At 47.5% G+C, this 26,835-nt stretch overlaps 1 long non-coding RNA gene across 1 annotated transcript in view; it reads right to left on the bottom strand.

Annotated features, from left to right (window-relative positions):
* Positions 1–8,950: 8,950 nt before the first annotated feature.
* The window catches only part of LOC118230554, a 62,213-nt gene continuing 44,328 nt past the window's right edge, over positions 8,951–26,835 (bottom strand). The window contains exon 3 of the long non-coding RNA XR_004765873.1: positions 8,951–9,468. This is a non-coding gene — a long non-coding RNA (uncharacterized LOC118230554). The remainder of the gene's footprint in view (positions 9,469–26,835) is intronic.

Raw genomic sequence — 26,835 nt, 5'->3', positions numbered from 1 at the left:
CAGACACCATCCACCCTCCACACCCCTCCTCGACCCCCCCAAAAAACATCCCCCAAAGCCCCTCCACTCTCCAAACATCCCCCCCCCACCCCACAGGCACCCCCCCCACCCCCCAAACACCCACCTCGATCCCCCCACCAAACACCTCCCATCCTACAAACACCCCCCCAAACACCCCCCCATCCCCCAGACACCCCCCCCCCCCGACCCACAATCACAACAGAGTGTTCAAAACACAAAACCCAATGACCCAATGCGCAGTCCTCCAAAGGACTCAGAAGACACAAGGGAAGGAGGAATAACTGTGTCATGAGCTTTTTTCAATCCAATAATGCAGGGGGGTGGGGCTTCATGAACACATGCTGTCAATCATCTGTATGAACCAATCAAAATATCTGTTTTCTGTAACAGCTCAGTATATATGACTGGCTCATGAGCCACTGATAACACTGCAGCTCCATCTGTTTCCATGCCTCATTAAGTCTTCTCCCAGGACTACATTTCCCATCAGCCTGGAGTACTTCCTGGGAGTTGCACAACAAGACCACAAGGGATGCAGGGAACTGGGTGGTTTGAGGCAGGGTAAAAGCAGGACACAGTCTTATCTTCCACATCCCAGCAGTTGAATAATAAAGACGACGCTGTCGCTGACTAAACCGTGTTCTGAGGGGCATAAAGATTTCAAAACCCACTTTACCCAAGGAGGAGCAATTCCATCTCAATTCAGCCAATTCAGGAACAGATTTTAATTTTAATACATTAATTAGATAAAATAAAAACCATAGAACATTCTGGGCCTTGTCCATGATATGAATTGAAACCAATTTTTCCGTATTGACTGAACTGAAATGAAATGCACCACACAAACCCTGCCAGACGCACTGATTCTGCTGTACGGACAGAGCAGAGAACCTTCCAGGCTAATTAGCATTTCAGGCGTGCGGCTGGTGGAAAAAGTGATGGAGGAACCGCACTAAACCCTCTCCCTTGTTTAATCTGTTACACCCCCCCACCCCCACCCCCACCCCCCCAAGGGCAGCCTGACCTCCCGCTCAAATTAACTCTTCAAATACCCTGTGGGAACCCTGGGACAGTGCTCGGAGGTGCACCCCTGCCCCCCGCCCGACCGCCGCCCAACCCCCTGAGTCTCCGGGCTGCACCCCCCACATTCCAGGGGCCCAAGCTGGCTGAGCCCAGAGACCCGCTGCAACCCCCCTCCCCCCCCAGACCAGGTGTCATGGCGAATGACCCCGCACCCCACACCAAGTTCAGTCAAACCCCACACCGAGTTCAGTCAAACCCCGCACCGAGTTCAGTCAAACCCTGCACCGAGTTCAGTCAAACCCTGCACCGAGTTCAGTCAAACCCTGCACCGAGTTCAGTCAAACCCTGCACCGAGTTCAGTCAAACCCTGCACCGAGTTCAGTCAAACCCTGCACCGAGTTCAGTCAAACCCTGCACCGAGTTCGGCAGGCAGCAAGGACGACGGTCTTGGCACATCTTTTTTGTTTTTTCATTTTGTTTTTTTTTTGCATATGCGGGGATTTTTTTCACTGCTGTTTTTGTCATTCTGTATTTGTTCGATTACTGCGGTGGGATTATGAGGGAAAGGTTTGCCAAAAACCAACGGCTAAGTACCGCTGCAGGACGTACATTATAATCAAGACGTTTTTTTCCCTTAAAATAAAATAAGAGTTGCATAACAGTCTGTCTTGATTCCATTCCAAAACATGCAAATGAGTGTAGATTAAAACGAGCGTTGTGTGAGAGCAGAAGTACTGAATGGCTCTGCCAGGTCGACTAACATCACTGACTGGGCTTGCTGTAGTTCACCGTAATTATCTATCACCCATATAATTAGAATTTCAACATCATTAAAGAGGTTATTACAAAATAACAAATGGGTGTACACAGCTTGCATTAAACATCGTTACATATTCCCAAGCCAAAAAAAGAATGGCTTCTTTAATTAATATAATATTTTCATATTTAAACGGTGAATGTAAAACATAAATAGCAGCCCTGCTCTAGCTGGTGAATGAGGAGGGCTTTGTTAGGGTTGGAGTGAAAGCCTACAGGACATTAGATCTCCAGGAGCAGGGTTGGGCAGCCCTGCTGTATATCTAAAAGCTGGGTTTAAAGAGCAGTAAAGCTGCTGGGAGGCTCATTCGGGTAAGGCAGCAGGCTGTGATGCATGGATGAGCCCCACAGTCTGGGTTTAAAGAGCAGTAAAGCAGGGATGCTGGGAGGCTCATTCGGGTAAGGCAGCAGGCTGTGATGCATGGATGAGCCCCACAGTCTGGGTTTAAAGAGCAGTAAAGCTGCTGGGTGGCTCATTCGGGTAAGGCAGCAGGCTGTGATGCATGGATGAGCCCCACAGTCTGGGTTTAAAGAGCAGTAAAGCTGCTGGGTGGCTCATTCGGGTAAGGCAGCAGGCTGTGATGCATGGATGAGCCCCACAGTCTGGGTTTAAAGAGCAGTAAAGCTGCTGGGAGGCTCATTCGGGTAAGGCAGCATGCTGTGATGCATGGATGAGCCCCACAGTCTGGGTTTAAAGAGCAGTAAAGCTGCTGGGAGGCTCATTCGGGTAAGGCAGCAGGCTGTGATGCATGGATGAGCCCCACAGTCTGGGTTTAAAGAGCAGTAAAGCTGCTGGGAGGCTCATTCGGGTAAGGCAGCATGCTGTGATGCATGGATGAGCCCCACAGTCTGGGTTCGACCGTGGCTAGCAGCTTCATACAGCTCCATTTGGTGACCCGTGGAAGGGTTTCATTGCTCTCTATCGACCCCTGCTGGCCAGTCGGGGGCCCGTGGGCTGCATGTCGAAAGCACACACGAAAGGTCTACATACCGCACAACAATAAACACACTGAATCTCCTGTGGACACACAGTTAAATGAGCGAATTATTCTGCGTTTCCACCCCATGATGCCCTGCTTTACTGGCTTTGACTCTTATTTGTGCTCATGTTGAGAAACAACAGGCGCTAGATGCTAATTCCGCACCTAGAATCAGCTCCAGACCTTTTATTAGACCTATGCGTAAAAAGGGCTGTAATTCTTGCACAGATCACCTGATATGGATGTAAATACACAAATTAATGCAAATATCAAATTAAAGTTGCACATTAACCTCAAATTCATTGTTTTATTTCAAATAAAATATGCTAGAACACAGTGCCAAAACAACAAAAATGATATCACCATCCCAATACCTTTAAATGTATAATACACACAGAGACCCTCCTACGCACATAGTGCACACACGCCTATGCACATATAACACACACCCGCGCACACACATGCACATGCTCACGCACACATGTACGCACGCGCAAACACACACGCACACAGGCACACACTCGCCTACGCACATATAACACACTCACACACGCACACATGCATGCACACGCGCACACGCGCACAGGCATGATGAGAAAGGGAAGGCCAAGTCGGAGATAATTGCAATAATAAAAGTAATAAAGGGCAACAAAAACAACAACAACAAACAACAACAATAATAAAACCTTCGGAAAACATTTCATAAACCATCGGTGGGCAATTAGTCTAATCTGCGGGCCGTCAGGCGGCCGGATCATTGTTTGGTATTTGCTGGGCCTGGCGATGCGTGCCCTGGAGGTCCAACCTTCTAATCACTATCTGTCTGGCTTATTACCCAGCCAAACCGGGCCCAGTTTTAAATAAAATATGCAAAGGTTTCTTAAATGATCACCCGGGGCCAGGCGGATTGCCTTGCCTGCTGTACATGCTGTTAATCTGTGAAATGCAAATTCTCTTCATCTTATACTGCTGCTTTATTAACTTTTTTGAATTTAAAATTCCACGAACAATGAGTTCTGTCAGCGTCTGAAATGATATTTTCTCTCTTCTTTTCATGTGCGCACGGATGCGAGTTTAAAGCATGAAATTACCAGGGGAAATAAGACCGGTTTCATCTCTCTCTCACTATTTAATTGGCTGCTTTGCAATTATTAGTTTTTGCTGCTAAAGTAATTTTTTTTTATTTCAGTAACTGTTTTCTTAAAGCGACAGCTTTCTTCACCCCCACATATTTTCTGTTGTCTGTGTTGGTGTTGCTTTGTGGTGTGTGTGTGTGGGGGGGGGGGTCTCTTTGGTGGAGAGAGAGAGAGAGAGCAGTCATCTTCTTTGTGAAAGACATTTAGAGAAGGAACATGGCTGTCACTTCCAAGCTCAGCTGGACTGACCAGGATCATGTGACCAGGTGTAGAAATCATCAGGCATTCGGGCAGACGCTGTTTTGTTAGCATCTGAGACAGCTCACCGTCTGCATCTCTCTACACAGGAACCCACCGATGTCAAACGACATCAACCGCAACCAACCATAACAACAACGACAACCATAACAACAACAACAACCACAACAACCGCAACAAACGACATCAACCGCAACCAACCACAACAACCACAACAAACGACAACAACCACAACAAACAACAACAACCACAACAACCGCAACAACCACAACAAACCATACGGTATCCCACAATGCCCTCACTCATGAGAATCTGACTCACCAGCACGCTTGCAGCACAGCGTTAGCTCTGAGCGCGCTGGTTTCAAACACGGGTGAGATCGCATTAGAGCTGTGAGATTGGGGGGATTTTTAATGTTTTTTCCCAGGTTCACTCACTGAGGATCACTGGGATCACTGGGCACGCAGGGCGGCTCTGAAGACCGGTCGCCACGGCAGCCCGAGCTCTCAGCCCCGCTGCCATGGAGACCGGGCCGCCCAATAAACCCGCACGGGTTCAGCGGCAGACCCGTTAGCCGCGGCTCAGGGGGGTTCAAAGGTCAACAACACGTGTCATGGCCTCCCTGTTACCCAGGCGCACACACACACACACAGAACATCGCCTGTGTGAGCCCTTCTCTGCACAACATCACCAGCATCTATAAACACACACGATCAGTGCTATATCTATAGTCCAAGGGAATGGAGGATTTGTTTTCCCAATAGTGGGTGGAGCTTCCCATGTGTGTCAGTCATCAACTGAAACAAGCCAATCAAGACTTTGGATGCTGGGGGGCCAACCACTTGTACCGTTTCCCCGGGTGATAAGTTTGGTTCAGAGCTGGCTGTGGGCATAAAGGCTAAAGGTGGTTGTTCAGGGTCACAACCATCAGTAGGGCCACACAATTCAGCTTTTCAATTCTTATAAATGTTTTGCGGTGGTTTCCAGGTCCTCAACTGGCAACAACACCAAATCCCGCCCCCCCCACCACCCATACCCCCCAGCCCCCCCCACCCCGGCCTCAAATGTCTCCCCCTGGTTTATTCTTGTTTAGGGCCACTAAAGCCTTGAGCCAGCTCTGAAAGGAGAAAACAAGAAAAGAAAATAAGGAGTAAGCTTCACTGTGGAAAAAATGTTTTCCTGCTAGGCTGTGATTGGCTGCTGCCAGGCAACTCCCACCCTCTAGGTTGATAATTACCATAGAGTTCGGTTCGATTGTTACTGCATGTCAGTAATGAACTCGGCCCCTCAAGGAAGGATCTTATTTATTTATTTGAATAAAAACGGTTTTTAAGCATTCTGAAGACAACTGCATTTGAATCAGCAGTGTTCTGACAGCGACAAATCATTTTAATACTTCAGCGCAGATTTATTTCGGTTATAGATGCACCATCATACCTTTTCTCAAAATATTTTTGTATTCTGCCTTTTTTTTCCAGAAATAAATGACATATCAACCCACATATAAATATTAATATTTGCACTTAAGGGACCTATATAGAATTTCTGCAAACTCAATTTCTGGTTTAATTAATTTTCTGTTCTCTCAGAAAATGTATGTCAACAGTATTTTAGCTGCTTTGCGATGATCAGCATCTGAAAGGAAATCTAACCGTGCGGAGGGCCTGTAGTGAACTGGAGTGGCAGACGTTGAGCTTAATTTGCAGTATTTAAATAATCACCAAAACAATGAATAACTGCAAAACATGTGAAAACAATTTTGCCCATGAAACTAATTTGCTTTCCTCACTCCCAGTTTATGACTTAATCCATTTCTAAACCAAAAAAGAAATGTATTTAAATGACCCCCCCCCTCCCCCAGATCAACCCCTTACTATCACCCAAAGAAGGAGAAATAAAATTAACCAACCGACTTAAATTAAACTAAATAAACATGTCCTCTCGCAGCCCGCGTGTGGCACTGCGGGTTACCCGCCGATCTGATTAGGCTCCGCCTCCCAGCAGCGTTTCCCGCCCTTTAATGGAGGAGCATCTCTGCTGCAGGGTCAGACACAGCCTTACCTAACCCTAACCCTAACCCTTACTGGTCTCTGACATGAGCATGAATAACTCATTCATAGGTGCATCATTCTATAAGTGCTAATTATAACGCCCTTCTTTTTTAAATGGATTCTTAATTTAAAGCATGTTGTTGTTATTGTCCTACACACATGCAGGTTTTACACGCATGCAGGTCTCACACATGCAGGTCTAACTAAAGAGATGTGGGTGTAAAACCAGGATTGATTGCTTATTCACGCTCGTAAATCTTGCAACATTTCCATTAAATTACAACTGCATTACATTCATTACAAAATACCAAAAGAAATGAAAAAGTGATTCATTTTTAAATATTAAAAATACAAAGCAAACATACTTAACTGCTGTGAATGCAAGCAGAAGTATGTGTTATTAATATAAATCTGTTATTAACAGACACTTCAGCTGCATAATTCCCATTAGTATTCAAACATTATGTAATGGCATGTTTTAAATACCCCTTCATATTTTATTCAAGTGTTCGTATCAATTTTAATCCGATGTGAGATAACGTGGCATCAGGCAGGCGTTCAGGCAGCCCTGCGAGTGGGGGCTTCGCTGGGTAATCTCATATCTGAGGCTGATTGGGAGATTAATCAGGCATGAGGGTACAGCAACCCCCCCCCCCCCCTTTCCCAAAAAAAAGAAAAGAGTTAGCACCTCAGCCTGGTGTGGACTGTGCAGCTCTGAGGCATAAGGCTAACAGCCAGGGTGGGGGACTCAGATCACTGCAGCGAACCCCCCCCCCCCCAGGTCCCTGCCCAGGACCCAGGACCCAGGACAGGGTCTGGGGCTGATGCTCTACTCGGAACAGGCCCCGTTTCCACAGCTCTGCCCAGGTGAGCTCAGGCCAGGTGAGGGAGCAGCCAGGCCCACCTTCGCCTGCAGCAGCACACCTGGAGCAGCACACCTGCAGAGCCGTCATCAGTAACCCAACACCTGCCCACTGACAGGCGAAGAATTCACCTTTTTTATGCCGTCAGAGCACTTCAGCACTCCGCCCCTCTGGACCTGAACTCAGCGATGATCTCAGCGTTTATGAAAAATAATCCGAAAATTACAAAAATCTGAGACGTCATCTATTGTGCCCAAAATATTAATGGATATGAACCTGTTTAAACTTGTGTCCATAATCCATAATGACTTAATTCTCTATCGAATAAAAATGAGCACGCTACAAATGGCAGCACAGCCAATCATAAACTGGCCAATCAACAATAAAATCCCAAAATCGGGAGGAAAAAAAAACCTCCTTCAGCCGTCAGCTTCCCCCAGCATTGGACAGGGAGGTGCAGACAGAGAGAAAGAGAGAGATGACAAAGAGGGAGGGAAGAGGGAAGAGATGGAGCCTCAAAGCTTTTAAAGAGAGGAGGCTTGCATGGGACAGACATGCTGGAAACCGTGTCAGTAAGGGCTGGGGGGGGGGCTGGGGGGGCTGGGGGGGGCACATTACACCCGACACTCCCACAATTTTTAATATTAATCTAGAACCCCCCCATCCCTCTTTCATTTAAAGGACAACGAGACAGCCTCAGGAGGAGGTGATGGGGGGCCTTTGTGTAAGATTCGATGATGGGGGGACACTTCTTCTGAGCCTATGACAGCATAACTCTCCCCACAGGAACATCGCCCCCCCCCACCCCAAGCCCTCCAGGACGAGGGGCGGGACTGCCCGTCAGGCCCCCTCCAATGAAAGGAGCCCATCAGCAGAGTGACAGGCACAGTCCCGCTAAAGCGCTAGGGCGTGTTCGCAGGTACAAGGCTGAGCTGAGCACTGGGGAGGCTAACGTGCTAACGTCTCAATGAACGCCGCGAGGGCTAACGTGCTAACGTTCCGCTGAATGCCTCACCACATGAAACCGGTTTTATCTCACTCACAGATAGCGCCTCCACACAGCTGCTCTTCTCTCCTCATTTCTTATCCTTATTTCACACCTTTTTGGGTTGCAAATGCACAGAAATAACCTCCCGGAGGCATCTGCACAATACCAATTCAGTGTGTGTGTGCCTGAGAGAGAGAGAAAGAGAAAGAATACTCAACATTCTTGCGGTTCTTGCTCCTACACGTTTTTGTTAATCATAGCAGAAATTATGGGTACATAACGATCACATCTTGATGCCTAAAATATTACACGAAAAAATGACTGAATTCAAGACATTGATTTTATTTCATTTTTAATTCGCGAATATTTTGTCACGTATTTATGGTAATCTGGGCGGTGAAAATAAAACACACTACTGTTCATAGCGTTGGTTAATTACCCCCTCGTTAGCCATTTAAAATTTGTCTCATTAAGAGTGATTAGCTGCTTGTTACAATTCACAGGTTGGAATGAGCGTTGGAATGAAAACCAGTGGGTCACAGTGGGTCCTCTGTCCCGAGTCTGGGAGTGTTTAAACTGGGACGGTCTGTCTCTTAGGACAAAATAAACAGCCCGTCTCCCAAACTGTCACCTTCCAGATGAATTCTCAATAAAACGGGAGAGCAGGAGCGGTATTCGTATAACGGGAGCGAGTTTAATAATGTGTTTAAGTGTCAGCGCGCTCTCAACCTGCCCAAAACTCCTTAGCCCCCCCCCCCCCACTACTCTTCCTTTCAAACGCCACCCCTCACCCCTCAAAGGCCACCCCCACCCCCCAAATGCGCCCCCTGTCTTCTGGAGCCAGCGCTCCCTTCTAAAGCCCAGTGTGTCAGCTCCGGCACGCTGACCCATCGGAACGGCTAATTGTTACTAATTAAATTATTTATTATTCATGGCTTTTATTTCATATTAGCATAGCGGCGGCGTGTCAGGCGCTAGCCGCGCGCGCAGTTTATGAATCATCACAAAATAGATTCCTTAATAAATTAATGAGGGGGCTCTGGGGTTTCATTAAAAGGTGGCTGGAGGGGGTGGCAGCCGGTTTCCAGGGAGACCACAGGTGGGTTGCTCTTTTTTTTATTTTTTTAAACTAGTTTAGGCCAGATGATTTTTCACCCGGTGTTTGCTTCTCTTTCCTGGGGCGGAAAGGGGGGAGATTTTAATGAAACCCCCTGTTGTCCTCCATATGACTTTGATCTGTCCCACTCAGCCTCACAGGAGCCTGGCCCACCAATCGCTGGGTCCAACCGCAGAAAACTGCTGTGTCTGGAAGAAAGGAACGAGATAGAGAAGCTGAAAAAGAGAGAGAGAACGAGAGAGAGAGAGAGAGAGAGATGAGAAATGTGTTTCTATAAACAATATAAAGAAAGAGAGAGATGATGATGATGATGGTGATGATGGTAGAGCGGAGAAACACGCGATGTTGAGTAGGGGCTCCCGTAAGGCTAACTATCCTACACTTTACCGCGTGTTAAACAGAAAGAATTCGCTGTAAATTTCTGCTCTGAAACAGCCTCAGGGACACAGTACAGTAAGAAACTATTTTAAACATTTCAGAATCAACCATTTGGTAATAAGTCCCTTTAAAAAAAACGAATAGTGCACATTACAGTGCCTTGCTAGAACATGGTTTACATTGTACTTTACTTTAGTAATGCTTTATTTTACCAGAAAACCCCCATTGGGACTGATGTGTCTTTTTCAAGAGAGGCCTCACATTATAACAGTTATAACAGCAGCATCACAAACACAACGCGCACACACAGGTGAATAAGAGAGGCTTCGCAGGATTAAAAACAGGCCCACTCCTCAGGTATAGTATTAGGGTTTAAACAGGGTCAGATTGAGCTGACTCTGAACACTCTTCTGGTTTCTGGGTGCAGCGTAATGAAAGCGTAATGTTGTGGATGATGGGGAAGGACCGCGCGTGTCCAGTATCCCCATCATCCACAACAACAAAAACCAACCGGGCAGCACCAGCTCCCCCCCCCAGTACCCTTTATTTACAGGAGCCTCAGTTACACAGGCCACTGCGCTGCGGTGACTCAGCAGCACGGTGTCATTAACAGCTGGGGCAGTGTGTCCACAGCCCTGACACATCAGCGGCTAATTCATGAGGGGTAGGGCAGGGGGTGATAAATGAGGTTTGATTGGGGGGGGGGGGTTTGTTTTGGGAAGAGAATCATTTTTTAAGAGCAGACGGCACGCTTTGTGGGCTGAACACGCTTGACTCTGAGGAAGATGTAAAAGGTGTTGAAATGGCAGCTTCATCTGACCCTACTCTGCTTCTTAAAGGTGTTAAATATCTGTGGAGCTCTGTGAGTTCCAGCTCTCCTCCTCCTCCGGGTTAAGGGGTTATTTTTATACAGAATTGTCCTGGCTGCCGACCTGTTCCTCTTCACAGCAGCTGGGCTAACGTATCAGAGCCTACAGGGGACGAGCGCTTAGGGGCGGGGTCGACAGTGAGTCGCAGGGTATGGGCGGGGTCGAGAGTGAGTCGCAGGGTATGGGCGGGGTCCAGAGTGAGTCGCAGGGTATGGGCGGGGTCCAGAGTGAGTCGCAGGGTATGGGCGGGGTCGAGAGTGAGTCGCAGGGTATGGGCGGGGTCGAGACTGAGTCGCAGGGTATGGGCGGGGTCGAGAGTGAGGGAATGGGGAAATTTGTAACAGCCACAGCGCGGTGCTGAGGTCACAGCAGCAGGCTGGCTCACAGCCAGACGCACCCTACACACTTTTCCCACATCTGCAAAGCCCCGGGTTCGACAGGGAGGCACTGTCAGATACATTACAACGCATGAAGGACGTCTGTGTTAGACAAATAAAACAATACACAATTAATATTAACGAAAAGGCTAATAAATTAAACATGGTGCGTTAGCATGTTAGCACACAGGGTATGACTGCTGGAGTCGAGACCCGATTGGACAGTCTGATCTTCAACAGAATCCAGGGGAAAAAAGTATAAAGACCAAACGCAATCCAGCTGCAATTAATTATTTCTCCAAAGATTTTTCCATTTGTTATGTAAATGGGGGCGAAATGTAATGTAGCCCCCCCCCACCTCCCCCCCCCAGTGGCGGGTCTCGAGACGTTTCCGCGGAAACATTAAAGGCGAAGTGGAGGGAATTAATTTTCCCGCAGCGGGGAAGTGGGGGCCGATCTGACCTTTCAGAGGCTCGTTCATTTCCGTCTGGAGTGGCGGCTCGTCCGTTACTGAAAGCTCGATGTTTAACTACCCCCAGGAAAGCAAATTAGATAGAGGGCCTTTGACTCTAAATGAATCTCTTTACCTCTTATTCCCAAAGCAATAAGCTGGAATACAAACTATGAAACCCCTACAAACTCACAAACTGAGGATCTCCAACTTCCATGAGCGTCAGGACTGCTTAAATACAGCAGAGCTCCTCAGCACAACAGGTCAGCCCTTCCCCATGCTTCACACAAACCCCATTTATTTACCTTTTCATTCTGGAGAATAAAGTGCATGGGACAGTCATTACAGTTTAAAGTTAGTTTTATATTCTGAAGTGCTAAAACTAACATTTATATGCGATTTTTAAGGGTGTTAGTTATGTTTAGGTGTCTAACGTTACAAAAATGTGTTTCTGCTTTGTGAAGCAATGAAAACAGGTTGTTTGAATCAGAATCTCTGAATGTGTTTTTCTCTCGCTGCTGAAGAGCAGAATGCACACAAGCTCCAAGACGGGGGGGGGGGGGGGGGGGGGGGGAGGGACATGGTTTCACAAACATATTACATTTCTGATTAAATCTATTGTTCTTTCCATTTGTAAACAAATCACTTCAAAGCATTTTTTTTGCATTTCTGTTTTTAATTAGAGCACTTCTTGAGCCAGTACTTCAGCAAAATGCAAAACACAGAAAAGAATAAAGAACTAAAGAAAGAAATCCAATAATTTTTGTGAAAAATGTATTCAGCAGCAGAAAGCCTGCGTTAGTGGCTGCTGTGTGAATCCAAGTCTGCGCCCGGTGGAAGGAGCTCTTTGTTCTGTGGGCTCCAGGTTTTGATGGGCCCAAAGGCCGCAGTTTTCATCTCTACCCCCTGGGGGCAGCGCACAGCATTGGGATGATACATTTATTTCAATAGATATTTAAGAACAAAGCTCTTTAACTGCCACTCAGGGAAAAAGAAAAGCATTCTGTGCTGTGACAATTACCTGGAAACATCATTACATACACTCAGATGTCAGAAAGGCAATTTCTGTCTGAATCCAAACATTCTTTTCTTTTATTTTTCCCCTCAGAAACCGTGAATAATTACCAGTGATTTAATCCTTTAAATGTGTGCATTTTTATTGGACAGGCTAATGATGAAGCATGAATCAACAGAGAAATACCCTTGGAGACATGAGGAGAAAAGAAAGAGAGGTTCATACCTGAGCCATGCAAAGCCAGCTCACTGAAACAGCAGGCCCCTCATACTGAAACAGCAGGCCCCTCATACTGAAACAGCAGGCCTCTCTGACTGAAACAGCAGGCCTCACAGCAGGCTCCTCATACTGAAACAGCAGGCCTCTCTGACTGAAACAGCAGGCTCCTCATACTGAAACAGCAGGCCCCTCTGACTGAAACAGCAGGCCCCTCAGACTGAAACAGCAGGCTCCTCATACTGAAACAGCAGGCCTCTCTGACTGAAACAGCAGGCCCCTCTGACTGAAACAGCAGGCCCCTCTGACTGAAACAGCAGGCCCCTCTGACTGAAACAGCAGGCCCCTCATACTGAAACAGCAGGCCTCTCTGACTGAAACAGCAGGCCCCTCTGACTGAAACAGCAGGCTCCTCATACTGAAACAGCAGGCCTCTCTGACTGAAACAGCAGGCCTCTCTGACTGAAACAGCAGGCCTCTCTGACTGAAACAGCAGGCCTCTCTGACTGAAACAGCAGGCCCCTCTGACTGAAACAGCAGGCCTCTCTGACTGAAACAGCAGGCTCCTCATACTGAAACAGCAGGCCTCTCTGACTGAAACAGCAGGCTCCTCATACTGAAACAGCAGGCCCCTCTGACTGACACAGCAGGCTCCTCATACTGAAACAGCAGGCCTCTCTGACTGAAACAGCAGGCCTCTCTGACTGAAACAGCAGGCCTCACAGCAGGCCTCTCTGACTGAAACAGCAGGCCTCTCTGACTGAAACAGCAGGCCCCTCTGACTGAAACAGCAGACTCCTCATACTGAAACAGCAGGGCTTCTCTGACTGAAACAGCAGGCCCCTCTGACTGAAACAGCAGGGCCTCTCTGACTGAAACAGCAGGCCCCTCTGACTGAAACAGCAGGCCCCTCTGACTGACACAGCAGGCCCCTCTGACTTAAACGTGCAGTCGTTAAACCTGCTCCAGTATGAAGCAGGATTCCTCTGCTGCAGTTTCACATAAATTCATAATTTGTCTTCAAGCCCTTGTAATGGAAACCATGAAAAATAACAGCTGTTATTTAAAACAATTAACAGTACATTTACTGAACCTATTTACCACACATTAACAGTACATTTACCCAACACATTTACCAAATGTTAACAGTGCACTTGCTGCACATATACTAAATGCATTTACCGAACATATTTACTACACGTTCATATTTACATTTACCTTCACCCACTCCTGTGTTCTGTGGGTTTGGCTTCTGGCACACACAGTTCCACGAGCTACGCAGAGAAGCCCGAGTGGATGAATTATGAATGTTTACAAGCGCTTGTATGTAAATCAGCGGGCAGACATCATGCCGACCTCATAGCTATGGAAGCGCATATGGTGGGAGAATGAAAAATGAATGAGGCTCGTGTAGACTCAACAGCTTGTGTGAGGGTGAAGCCAGTTCTGACTAAAAAATTAATGTCTCTCTTTCTCTCTCGCTCTTTCGCTTTCTCTCCCTCTCACGCTTTTCTTTTGTCACACAAGTCCCTTTCAGGCACTTTCAACACAATGCCACACTTTACCCCCAACACATGCACACACAACACTTTGCCAAACTTTAGAGCTTCATTTCCTCATGTCACCCCCAAAACACATGCCCGCACACACACAGACACACACACATTATACCATATTCATATACTCTTATTTCTAAAAGCTGGCCAGGCCAGCCTTGGCTGATGACTGAGGCCCCACAGCTGGATGAAGCTTTCATAGATAAACCTGGGTGAACCTGGCAGGAACCGCAGAGATCAGGTTTTCCATCCCCCAGAATTCCCGTCCCACCAGTGTTCCCGATTCCCCGGCATTCCCGTTCCCCACTATTCCCATCCCCTAGCATTCCTGATCCCCCAGGTCCACTACTTTGCATCTGTTCCCCTACAAACATGACTCAGACAGTGTGTCTGCCTGACAGATGGACACGGAGGTAAATCCAGGATGGGAAAAGGTTTGCTGCAGAGCAGTCACATGACCGTGGGAAACTCAAAGGTCTGATTCTGCATTTTGATGACCGAGATGGCAGAACAGCAGGACTGTGTTTCCTGTGCACCCTACTGGGTGTTAAGACCTCTGCAGCCCCACTCACATTAAACAAAGATCATTCATTCTGCAACGAGATGACATGACATCCTGTGCTCTCGGACAATGAGAGTGGACCCCCACTCCCCTAACCTGGCCAACGCTGTCACTAAGAGACCGTCAGGGATGCATTCTATCCCAGCATGCCTCACTGCGCCTCGCGGCAGACTACGCCGCTGGCGCATCACGCCGATTCGCAGGCTTTGGCAGCGTGAGGATGACTTATTTAACAGACCCCCGCGGAAGCCCGCTGGAGGGGGGGCGCAACGCCCCCCCAACACAGAAATACAGCCGCACCCTCCCGGAGCCCAAACACAATTCTCCGACTATGAGCTCTACCTGAAGCAGAGCAAACCTGAGAGTTACAGCAGAGCGCCCGGCTCTGTGGGCAACACGGCTGTAACTCTGTCTCTGGCTGTTTAAGGTAAGAGAGCGCCCCTGGGTCCTTTCTCAGGGGTTCACAGGGAAGGAGAGAAAGCACAGTCTCCACTGCACACGTCACGCAAGCATATTAACTGTTATTCCTAATTGTTAATATACCGAGAATGAGAAGAAAAATTAAATTAAACAAGAAAAAAATATATATTATTATTTTTGAACAGTCTAATTACGGAGCGCCACCTGTGGTCACAGGATGCTATTGCAGGGAAACCGCCGCGGAGCTGCAGCTGCCAGGGTGATGTATGGGCTGTGCGCGGGGCAGATGAGTCATTAATTAGCTCCGTCCCAAAACAGTGCCGGGGGAACGCTTCTGTAGGGGTGATGGAGAACGGGCCGGGCGCCATCCGTCTTCATACCGCGGAAATGAAGACGCAATTGATCTGACAAAAGCTGCGAGGTGTGGGGGGGTGGGGGTGGGGGCCGAGTCATTTAAATGTGTCACAGAAATCAAACCAAAATTAATTCACCCAAAACCGATAATGCAATTCGCCCAAAACCGATAAAGTATGGTCTCTCAAATTCACCCAAAATCCGATAATGCATGTTCCCTTAAATCGCCCAAAACGGAATGTCGAACAACCGCACCAAAGATGTACGTAGGTGCTAGCTTTTATTATAAAGAGTGAAGTTTGTTTTTAAAGGGAGAATATGGGATTTTAATGAGCAGGATGGGAGGGAGGGACTAGGCAGGGTTACAGTTAGGGGTTAGGGGTTAGTGGTTAGGTGTAAGGATAAGGCAGGATTAGGGGTTTGACCTGGCTGGTCAGACCTTGTCAGTAATGTTTACACGCATGCATACACACACACACCTACACCCACGTCCACATATACACACACACGCATGCACCACTCTTAACCAGAGAGACCTCCATGACTGATGGTTTACTAAGAGTCCCTGCCCCTGCGGAATCATGGGTAACCGTTGGGTAACAGGCTGAAACCACAACAAAATCAACCAATCAGTGTGAGCGTGTGTGCATGTGTCTGTGGGCGTGCATGAATCTGTGTGTGTCTGTGTGTGAGCGAGCGTGTGTGCACGTGTATGTGTGTGTGTGTGTGTGGGCGTGGGTGTGTTCCCTTATGGAGAGCAGGTTTCCTGTTTGTATGTGTACTGTCTCATACTGTATTTACAGTCTCACACACGGACCTTCAGATGCCAGTAGTACCACAGCACGTGCATCCCCGCCTGGGAATCAGAAGGGCTCAATAAGCAGAGAGACGGGTTGAGATGTTTACCTGCCCTCGCCACACATCTGCCAGAGTTATTACCAGCTTCATCTCAATAACACCCGCTGAGCTCAGATATTATTTCTGGGGGCCAGAACAGAACATGTCTGCTTGAGCTGCTGGGTTATTACAGGATATACGAGGGGCAGCACGAGCCGCTGGGTTATTACAGGATATACATGGGGCAGCACGAGCTGCTGGGTTATCACAGGATATACGTGGGGCAGCACGAGCTCAGCATAGCTCACAGGCTACACCGCAATACTATGAGTATCACAGGCGGAAAACGTCAAATAAATACACATTTCCTTCAGAAAATGTTTTTTTCACAAGAGATGAGTGAATGCTGTATTTATACATAATCATGTATTTTTTTAATGCAAGTCACTGACAAATCTAAACTGTATACATGCACACTCACTCTTTATATTTGAGAAACTACTAAAATAAAATGTAAATTCTCTAAAATACTCTAATTCTCTTAAAATAAAATAACATCAACAATACATTTATAAATCCCACTCAATGCTTTTTTTGCAGTTTGAGAGGTTAAGGTGAATAAGGAAACATCAGGTAGAGACCAAAAACTCAACCCACGGACTGCCAGTAAAACACCTGCATGGTCAGCGAAAAGCAAAAACATTTATTGAAAAAACAAATCAATCATTTTTCTAGTTTTCTTTTAAGTCTTCGTTCGAATGGTTAAGATGGTTAACACATTCCTTTCAGTCGTTTCCATCAGTGTGAAAACAGTTTGGCATGCGGGCGCTCAGTCTATAAACAGCCTGAAGAGGAGGAGCCTCCCCAGAGCCTGATACAATATAGAGTGGGGGGGGGAGAGTGGGGGGGGGGCAGGGAGAAAGAGGAAAACAAGATATGAGAGAGTGAGGTAGAGTGGGGAGAGAGGAAGAGAGACAGAAACAGAAAGAGAGAGAGAGAGAAAGGAGAGATTACTAGCCGTTGATCCTGTGCTGGCCTTAGCTGTGATGTATGTGGGTGTGGGGCGGAGCAGTGTTAGCGTTAGCGTTAGCGTAGCCCTGTCATAATTCCTGCCTGTTGAGCGGGACTCTGCTCCAGGCACCTGCCTGTCAGTAAAAGTGACACGAGCCGGGGGCTCTGGAGCGCCAGACGCTGACCCCCCCCCCCCCCCCCCCCCCCCCAGCGCCATCGCCTGATTAGCATATTCAGGCAGATATAAGTCATCTCCACACTCCATTTCAGGTGACGCTAATCTGTCACTGACTGTGAGAACAGATCCCGCCTTTTTACAGAGCCTCAGTACAGCTTTACCTGCTAGAGACACATAAACCTGCCAGAGTACAGCACGCTTACAGGATTACCCAGTACAGCAGGTTTACAGGATCACTAAGTACAGCAGGTTTACAGGATCAGAGTACAGCAGGTTTACAGGATCAGAGTACTGCAGGTTTACAGGATCACTGAGTACCGCAGGTTATAGGATCACTGAGTACTGCAGGTTTACAGGATCACTAAGTACAGCAGGTTTACAGGATCACTGAGTACAGCAGGTTTACAGGATCACCGAGTACTGCAGGTTTACAGGATCCCTGAGTACTGCAGGTTTACAGGATCCCTGAGTACAGCAGGTTTACAGGATCACTGAGTACAGCAGGTTTACAGGATCACTGAGTACACCAGGTTTACAGGATCACTGAGTACAGCAGGTTTACAGGATCACGGAGTACTGCAGGTTTACAGGATCCCTGAGTACAGCAGGTTTACAGGATCCCTGAGTACAGCAGGTTTACAGGATCACTGAGTACAGCAGGCTTACAGGATCACTGAGTACAGCAGGTTTACAGGATCACCGAGTACAGCAGGCTTACAGGATCACTGAGTACAGCACGTTTACAGGATCACTGAGTACAGCAGGTTTACAGGATTACTGAGTACAGCAGGTTTACAGGATCACTGAGTACAGCAGGTTTACAGGATCACTGAGTACCGCAGGTTTACAGGATCACTGAGTACAGCAGGTTTACAGGATCACTGAGTACAGCAGGCTTACAGGATCACTGAGTACAGCAGGCTTACAGGATCACTGAGTACAGCAGGTTTACAGGATCACTGAGTACAGCAGGCTTACAGGATCACTGAGTACAGCAGGCTTACAGGATCACTGAGTACCGCAGGTTTACAGGATCACTGAGTACAGCAGGTTTACAGGATCACTGAGTACAGCAGGCTTACAGGATCACTGAGTACCGCAGGTTTACAGGATCAGAGTACCGCAGGTTTACAGGATCACTCAGTACCACAGGTTTACAGGATCACTAAGTACAGCAGGCTTACAGGATCACTGAGTACAGCAGGTTTACAGGATCACTGAGTACAGCAGGTTTACAGAACAGCCTGCTTTTCCCGCTCAGAATAGTCTTTTCCTCACAGATCATATTTTTCCAGATGAATTATTAACCACTTTATTTTTAAGAGAAGCTCTGTAAATTCCGTATAAAAAGCATGACCAACCTAATTAGGCAGCCTTCCTTAACACAGGAGGAGAGCTTCCACTATTGTGCACTGACAGAGTGCAGAGTATAATATATTAGTGTAGGTAGTACATTACGTTATGCGCTACTCTACCCACTACAGTATATTAGTGCAGGTAGTGCGTTACATTATGGACTAAAGTAGTCACTACAGTATATTAGCACATGTCCTAGTGTATATTATATAGGTGCACTTCGTTCTGAGCATCAAACTTCAGTCAGCGTTCCAGTGTTCCACTGGAGTATTACACAACCATACCCAGTGACAGATTAATGGTGTTTCAGCATCAAAAATAACAAAAAACTTAGAAAATGAATGAGCTGTTTACTTGGCTGTTTGATTGACAGTTCACTAAACCAATCGAGGGTCAGAATCGTCCTCTCCTGGAGGCGGGGTCTGCAGAGGGAAGCGTGTGTGGCTGCAGACGCTGTAAATGAGCTGCATAAAGGGTTATTAATAATGGGTTATTAATGCCATGCTTATTGCAGTGCCACACAAGACTTTTGCATCATATCATACATTCTGCATGATGCGTTTAAGCTTCAGCAGCTGAAACATATTTATTAATTTTATGAAAAGATGATGATAGTCTTTGCAATGTAATGGTACAGTTTGAAAATGACTGTGATAAGTTTTACACATAATTGAACTTCACTGTTTGGTTACAGACTACCACCGAAACAAAAACAAATATTTTTTTCTCAATGTTCCAGAAAATGCTTAACATCCGCGGTAAAACTAGACGATAATGGAAAACTCAAAAGCTGGAATGTGTGTGATTTAAAGTCTGCAGTCTTTTGCAGCCGAACACTTCATGCCAAGAGGGAAGTTACTGTGGTTTCACAGTCAGGAAGCTGAGTAGTTCACACAGGTATTTTGGTGCCTGGACCCACACAAGCTCCTTTTTACATAAGATGGAGAGAGGTCATTCATCTACTGCAGTAAAAACATGGTAGGTGTTTGTGTTTTTACCTCACCAATCAATAACCCAAAACTGCTCCACCCACATAAACATTTCGGAAACTTCTGCAGGAAGACACATGCCTGTTTGGTTTGAGGTTGACATTTCTACAACTGACACTCCACTAGCATCTGTCTGCAAAGCAGAGCTTAAATATATGCAGTAGCCTGAACATACACAACCGTGTCATAGATACAGGGCCACACTGTGTGTGTGCGTGTGTGTGCGTCTGGGGCGTGTGTGTAAATGAGTTTTCTGTGCAAGTCAATGATTATCTTCAGACTGGGAGGATTTCCAGAAAGCCATAAGTCACCCTATTTTACTGCTGTTCCCAGAACTGCCCCCCCCCCCCCCACACTCACACACACACACACACACACACCCAGCTACCCACCCACACAAAGCGCGCGTGCACACACACACACACACTCTGGAAAGACTGGTCTGCTCTGAAATCTCTGGCTGATTCAGGGGCGTGGACTCTGCCCAAGACGGAGATTTCACTGCCTTCTGTCAGCTGCACTCTGCAGGGGCCAAAACATTCCTTATGAATGAATCCACCAGCCTGCCTCGCACACGCACACTCACACACACTCTCCATACACACACATGCGCACACACACACACTCACACTCACACACACACACTCTCCATACACGCACACACACACGCACACACACTCTCCATACACACACACACACGCATGTAGGCACACACACACACACACTCTCCATACACACACACACACACGCACGCATGTAGGCACACACACACACTCTCCATACACACACACACACACGCATGTAGGCACGCACACACGTGCACACGCGCACACACACACACACACACACTCTCCATACACACACACGGACACTCACACACACTCTCCATACACACACGCATGTAGGCACACATGCGCACACACACACACACACACATGCGCGCGCACACACGTGCGCACACACGTAGACGCGCACACACACACTCACTCACTCACACACATGCGCACACACACACACACACGCACACACGTAGACGCGCGCGCACACACACACACACACACACACACACACTCACTCACATGCGCGCGCACACACACACACACACGCAGGCTGAGGCAGAAAGGGTTAACTCCCCTCTGCACACACACATGCGCACACACACACACACGCACGCACACTCACACGCACATGCACACACTCTCCATACACGCACACGCACACGCACACACACTCTCCATACACACACACACACACACACACGCATGTAGGCACACACACACACACACTCTCTATACACACACACTCACACACACTCTCCATACACACACACACACACTCACACACGTAGACGCGCGCACACACACACACACGCACGCACACACACACGTAGACGCACACACACACACACACGCGCACACACACTCACTCACACACACACGCACACACACACACGCAGGCTGAGGCAGAAAGGGTTAACTCCCCTCTGCTGGGAAACCTTTGATGATGTCCCCTCGTTTCACCCCTCATTCACCAATTAACACCAGACTTTGCCAACAAACAGAATTAATTGAAACATTTAATTACCATTAAAACCAGCAGTAATTAACACCTTTCTGCTTCTCACTCCAAGCTGTGAAGGAGAAATCTATTAAGGGTTTTTAGAGCGGTTCCCTTTTCCCTCTCCTGCTCGGGCTGCTGGGGCCGCTATTAGAACCCCCCCCCCGCCCCCCCACACAGACGGGCCCCCCAGCACAGAAACGGCCTGCAGGTGAGTTTGCACAATAGTCCTGTGTGGATTTTCCAAAGCAAGGCCGGGCCTGGGGGGCAGAGCTAAGCCTGCTGTGGGGCGGGTGTTTTTTTGGGGGAGGGAGCAGGATTGTAGGGAGCTACTTTTGAGTGCGTGAAGCCTGTCTTCTGGACTAGACCCACAACACCCACGTATCATCTGGCTTTAAACTCCAGCCCTCTGGCAGCGCCCCCCCCCGCCCAACCCCCCCACACTGAGGCCTGCTCTTCCCTCTGCAGCCGCGGCCTGGATTAGCTGCCAGCCAATAGCTGGGGGTCAGGATTAGTAGGCCAGGCCTGCACTTTAATGCGGGGTTTGCCTATAATTAATGGCATTATTAATAGCCTACCTAAAAAATTCATTAAAAAATCCATTAAAAATAAATGTGTTTTACATAAGACTTTGCCCCAGGTAAAAGTGTGAAAAGAGGAAAAATGAGGAAAGATAAGGCTGGAAAAAAATTGATTGTTGGCTTTCAGGTCAGCGATAGACGAGGCCGCAGCTCAATCAGTTTAAATTAAAGTGCGACTAAATATAAACATCAATGGTTTTTTTCTTAGTTATTTTATTTTGGGGGAGAAATAATCAAAGGAAACAAACACACACGGTGTGATGTCACACCTGCGCTTATCGTGTCACTGATGCTAATGAACTGACATTTTACTTTGATTTCCGTATGTGTCACTAAACAGAGAAAATTAGATTTGTTTTTTTTTTGTTAATCTTACTCACTTGTAATAGTCTGTGAAAATCTGTTAATGTTGATTTAATGAAAATGAACTGTAATCTACGCTAACACAAATGTAATTATAAAGGTCCCCTGCGCAGGAGAAAGCATTAAAACAGCGGAAAACCTACAGCAGAGGCACACACACGGTCTGCACAGGAAGGCCCGGGTCCACAGAGGAAGAGTTCATTTGAGGCTTAAGTACAGTCACACTGTCTCCTTAAAGCCATTACCCCACTGATTCCCCAACTATTTAAGAACTGCAGAGCCAATCATCCTGCCTCTCTAACGTGCCTGTACACACATGATAATGATGGTTAATGAGCGCGTTAGAAAAAGGAATTCAGTTTAGAATAGCTCCTCAGGGCTTTCTCCCGTTCCATTGCTAAAGAAGACTCAAATCACGTCATTTAAAGCTGCATTCAGTTTAACGGAGGCTGCCGATTTCACAGGTAATATTTCATGAATTCCCCATCATCTGCAGAAGAGAGTTTTAACGGCAGATAATTACCAATCAGCCCAAAGTGCTGATGTTTCAGGTACAACTGAAAATACAGGCCGACAAACAAGATGCTTCAGCGGAAAGAGATGCCCACATTCCAACACATCCTGCTGAAATATAAATGCTCTAATCTTGAATCTTAATAACTATCAAAGAAAACGGTGAAGATAGGAAAGTTTATAGATTCTCACACACACACACACACACACACACACACACACAGGAAAGGGAACCAGCGGTTAATTATTTTGGTTTTTTGTCTGCTTTGCCTGCTCCCCTCCCTCTCTCTCTCTCGCTCTGTCATTCACGCGCACACACGCATGCACTTCTGGTACTTTCAAAAAAATTATACATCCCTTGGAGACAACAAAAAAATTCTGTCTGAGGTTCACAGAACTAAACCAAGCTGCTGGATAACTTCCAATTCCGGCTTAAAAAAAAAAAAAGTATATTTTTTAATACCCCCACACCATGAACCTCCCAAAAACTGCAAACCCAGTTCAGTCTGTGCTGTGTGTGTCCATTCAGAGAGAATACTCTTTCCTCTCTCCGAGCATGCCCAGTGCAGCAGCCATTAGCACTGCAGTTAGTACACTAGTCTACAGGGACCGGTTTCCGTAAACGCACAGATTCTGTGAATCCACACCTGCTGTGAGCTGGATTAATGCAGGCATTGCTAAGAACTAATTATACAGAACTGAACCTTGAGTAACGTTAGACTGTTCGTTACAGGGGGCATTACGCACGGGACATCACACACGTGCGTTACGATGCGGACCAGCGAGAGCACAGATACGCTATTCACCCACACACCACGACAGGGCCATCGCTGAGGAAACCCTCCTGAGGAAGAGCATAACCCACTGACCCAGGGTCAGCACCGCCCCTCCTGAGGAAGAGCATAACCCACTGACCCCCCTCCCGAGGAAGAGCATAACCCACTGACCCAGGGTCAGCACCGCCCCTCCTGAGGAAGACCATAACCCACTGATCCAGGGTCAGCACCGCCCCTCCTGAGGAAGAGCGTAACACACTGAGCCAAGGTGAGCTGTGTCCTGCCCATATCACACCCATTATGTTCAACACAATAAAAACACCTCGTGTGAGCATGAATGAGCTGGTTATCAGTGTGGGCATGAGCATGAATGAGCTGGTTATGAGTGTGGGCATTGCTGGTTGAGGGCGATGCCGGTGGGGGGGCGTTGGCGGCTGTGGTTCTTTGCGGAGGCGGGCATTGGTGCTCATGGGTGTTGGCTGTGATGGGCGTTGGCATTAGCAGTAGTGGGGGCGTTGGCGTGGGCAGGAGCGGCAGCAGGAGCGCTGCGTTGGGGGGCGGAGTTGGGGGGATTTCCCAGCACATGTTGGCCGATCTGTTTTGGCTCAGGATGAAGATGAAGACGAGGATCTGATGTTAGCAGCCTGTTTCTCTCAGACCCATCTGACAAACATGCAGATCTGCAGGGCATGGATAACAAGTGCACTCTGCCACATGGACCAGCACCGCCACATTAATATACCATACACACTATACACTACATACTACATACTATACACACTATACACAACACACTATACACAACATGTATACACACTATACACTACATATATACATACTATAGACTACACACTATATACTATATATATATACACACACACACACTATACAATACACACTCACACTATAGACTACATATATAAACACTATACACTACACACTACTACATATATTCACACTATTCCCATGGAGGGACCAGAGGACCACCCTGCCACAAAACCCAACGCACAATCTTCCAGAAAATGATTCACACACAATTCCCCTGTCCCCGTCACAACTCAGCATCACCAAACATGCCATCAGCACTGCCGCTCGAGTGTAGCGCATTTTCAGCGGGTCTGATAAAGTAATAAACGCTAAATAAAACCCTCTCCTTATCAGCGCTCATCTCTCCAGCGACGATTGGCTCGCCCCTGCATCCCGTTTGCGGTTTGATAGTTTTTGATGTTCGCGGCGTTTACTGTACGGTTTCAGCTCCCCCGAACGCCGCCACTGATTGCCCACACTCTACCAATTAACTCAACCCGAGGACCAGCGCTAGCTGCAGGCCAAACTCCCATTTTACTGCTCCGAACACCTGTCCATCAAACGCCTGCTCGGCCAACACAGTGGTTTACACGGTTAGCATGGTTAGCCACGTCTTATCGAGCCAGCCGGGCTCCTTACTGATCTGTCTTAGAGCAGAGGCAACACTCATCACTCACGTCCTCTGCCTCTTCCTCCAGGAAGACAGAAGGAAGGCAGCCGACTGCGGTGAGAGGTGCGTTTGGTTAGCGGTGAGAGGTGCGTTTGGTTAGCGGTGAGAGGTGCGTTTGGTTAGCGGTGAGAGGTGCGTTTGGTTAGCGGTGAGAGGTGCGTTTGGTTAGCGGTGAGAGGTGCGTTTGGTTAGCGGTGAGAGGTGCGTTTGGTTAGCGGTGAGAGGTGCGTTTGGTTAGCGGTGAGAGGTGCGTTTGGTTAGCGGTGAGAGGTGCGTTTGGTTAGCGGTGAGAGGTGCGTTTGGTTAGCGGTGAGAGGTGCGTTTGGTTAGCGGTGAGAGGTGCGTTTGGTTAGCGGTGAGAGGTGCGTTTGGTTAGCGGTGAGAGGTGCGTTTGGCTACCGCAGATATAGGCAGTGTCCACTCTGAGAAGAGCAGGCACTGAACAGCTGGGCTGCATAGACATCTGCCAGCACAGTGTCCCTGCTGAGCCCTGCAGCTGCTGCAGTCTCCATACAGCCATATCGACTCACACACACGCAAACAAGCACGCACACGCGCGCACGCACGCACGCACGCACGCACGCACGCACGCACGCACGCACGCACGCTGCAGAACATGGGGCATGGCAAGTCACTCCATCACTCCCACCCAATTCCACGCTGGTTTTTCTTTTCATTTCTTAGAGAAGAGCCAAAGCACCACCGTCACAAATGCTTCCAACATTAATTCAAATTCATGCAAAATAATCGTCCGCGTTTGAACAAGGATCGTAAAAATTACATTCCCAAAAAACTAAATAAAAGAACGACTGCAAGCCTCTCAGAGGAAATATTGAACAGGCATATGAGATACATATTAGGCAAAATATTAATGTGAGCACAGCAGTCAGAGAGGATGTGTACATACTTTATGAGAGGGAAATCTGCGGTTTTATTCATGCTGCTGTAAATCATACAGCTTTTTAAAAAAATCATGCCTTTTTCCCCATCAAGCACATCTGTCTGATCTTCGTTTCACTTGCATTATTAAAAAGGGCCTTTCATGAAAATCCCAAAATCATAAGGCACAATTTATCAAACACGTGGGGGGGGATTTTTCACACTGAAATCACATCTACCCAACACACATGTACATGTACATGTGCGTGTGCGTGCACAAACAAGCATGCACGCATGCTCACACAAAAACAAATACACATCCAAGCTTGGACACTGCAGTACGCTCAGGTGCTGTGCGTGTGTGTATGTGTGCGCAGTAGGTCAGGTGGTGTGTCTGCGTGTGCGTGTGTGTGCAGGTAGGTCAGGTGCTAATTTAAAATTATTTTTGTTTTGGCCCACTTCAGGCAAATCAAACACTTGCGCATCCCCCAGAATGCACTGCTCCATAGACAGTATTACTCCAGTCAAAAGCAGCCATTTCCATTCGGGCTTTCAGAGCCAACAGCCTGAAGGCCAACAAGTTTAACCTCATAATTATTTAATGCAAACACCTAACAGAAGTGTGTCATGGATGAGATCTTTTCACCTGGAAAAGACCCGTGTTAATGTAAACCTGAGCAACGTTCAGCAGGGGGAAGGTGGAGCACACAAGCTACTGGCTCAGTTAAACATTTCTTAGCTCACCCAAACAAACACTTTTTACTTTTTCGTAGAAGCAGCCAAAAGAGTGTTTTTTTTAATGAAGGTGTGTCTGTGTGTGCGCGTCTTGTTTTCGAGCCACAGGGCAGGCAGAAGGAACCCTGGAGA

Source organism: Anguilla anguilla, chromosome 6, assembly GCF_013347855.1.
Source record: "Anguilla anguilla isolate fAngAng1 chromosome 6, fAngAng1.pri, whole genome shotgun sequence".
NCBI classification, from domain to species: domain Eukaryota; kingdom Metazoa; phylum Chordata; class Actinopteri; order Anguilliformes; family Anguillidae; genus Anguilla; species Anguilla anguilla.
Note: the sequence above shows the minus strand (reverse complement) of the source record. Positions and strands in the feature narration are given on the sequence as shown.